Genomic DNA, 2176 nt, shown 5'->3' on the forward strand with positions numbered 1-2176 from the left:
AATAAGTTCCAAATCCCTGGAAACCTTAAAGAGGTTCTGAATCCCTAGCTGTGTTTGCGTAGAGGTGTCTTGCAAGCGGTTAACCCACCCACGAATTCCTGGACCGATCGCTTCGGTCCTTCACCGGCCGAGTCCCTCGCGGGAGATCAGAACCGTGCTTAGAAGACCTCCGCACTCACTTCAGAACTACGTTCCATCTCAGTCACACCCTTACACAGTCACACAGCCGAATCCCACCCAACCGAACGGTATACTCACAAATCCTCTTTGTTCGGGTCTTCGCGCGCAAGATTACGGGTCACTGATGGAGAGCTCTTTTTTTATTATTTATTTATTTTTTTTTTTTACTTGCCTCTTATGTTCAAAATCTTGTTGAACTCTAGCGCCGCTATCGGCAAGGGCCACTAGATGGGGCGCCTCCCTTTACCGGTCGCAGATCCAAAGTCCAAGATCACATCGGGGTCACCAATTTGTTATAAATGAAGTCTCAACTCTGAATTTAGTAGCATAAAAGAATATTTATAAAAGGCAAGTAAACAGCGCTGGGTGCACGGGGAGTCTATGCTCTACCAACACGCACACGCACCCATCCAACTTCCCAAATCTATAGAGGACATTGCTGTTACATCTTTACAAGAAACCCCAGTATGCCTATACATACGGATATCCTATCCCCGCTTCATGTTAGAATTCTCTTTGTGGTGGTCCTTGTGGGTGAAAGGCTCACGGTTTCCCCATCACCATTAGCAACCTTTTGTTCCAGACTGCAGGAGCGGCTTCGACTGTCTCCTCTTCTTCTGCACATGCTCTGCCCACCACAAGGTTCCCGAAAGCAACAAAACGGGATTGCTTTTCCCACGTTCCGTTAACCCTTGAAATCACACTAATAATATTAGTATCATATAACATTCAACAATAAATGTTAACAGTTCTAACCAGCAACCCCCCCAGCAACTTCCATGCCTTAACAGTGGAGAAAACAAGCAACCCCAAACGGCAGGGCGTCGCCTCAATCACCCTTGTTTCCTCTAAACATTCCCAAATCTCCCCCTTCTTTATTAACATCAACCATTTTTCTGACACGAATTACCACTCCATATATAACAAGAACAAGGGTGGAAATCAGGTCTGACAGGGCGAGGGCATGCTGCAGTCAGAAAAGATGGCAGAATCAAATGGCGTCCGCTTAAGCCCATCAAACCACACCTTCAGAATAAAACTAAGGAAAACTGGGAGTTTCTGTTCACAGGACAGGATCATCGGACGACCCCGTAATCCGTATACCCCAGTGACAAGACAAGCCCAACAAGGATGGTTTGAATCATGGTTTAACCATTCACCGTGGTTAACCCCCCTGATATCTGCCTTAGTAGGGCCGATCGCAATGATCCTAACACTGATCTTTGGACCTTGTGTACTAAACACGCTTGTGTCCTGTTAAAAGCCAGCTAGAGAAAGTTAACATCATGTTGGCAGAACACCAGCAACTGCTCAGAGTGTATTTACTCAGTGTTATCCCCAGTTATCCCAAGTTACACCCCATTATGACCAGTTACCCCCTAGTTTTCTCCTGTTTATTGTGCCTTATGCTTTTTATTCAAGCTACGATATCTACGTCCTAAGATTGTTGTAAAGCATAGAACTAAGACAGGAGCAGAGTTTTTTTGATTGTTATATTTAAGCTAATTTAGTTACACATAGGGAGGGGGGAAATGTAGGTAGTTAGGGTCTGGCAGCCCAAAGATATCGCGCTGTACGGAAAGCTAGAGCCCCTCCCTTCATAGGCAATAGCGTGTAGTTTATGATGGAAGCAGACGCAAGTGTCGTTGTGAACCCAAGCTATATAACACTGTGCAACTCAGCAATAAACGCCATTTGCCATCGACCACATTGGCGTCCGTGAGCTGATGGCCCGAGCGGCCTGCGGTTGGTCGCCGTGCCGTTCCTGAACCAGGTCGCCACTGCCAATGAAGGCAACAAAGGAGCCCAGCGACGCCTCTGCTACTGGGACCCTGACAGACCAGGGGGCCAGCTCTTGCAAACGCGAAATGCCAAAGCTCAAACCCAGGCTACCGACGCCATCACCCCATCCACGGTGACCCGAGCTTTGATTGCCCGGAGCTGCAAGAACATCGTCAGAGGGTTCAGATTCCAACCTCTTGGGTTGGAGCTCCTG

This window comes from Aythya ferina (assembly GCF_964211825.1).
Source record: "Aythya ferina genome assembly, chromosome: 34".
Lineage (NCBI taxonomy): Eukaryota > Metazoa > Chordata > Aves > Anseriformes > Anatidae > Aythya > Aythya ferina.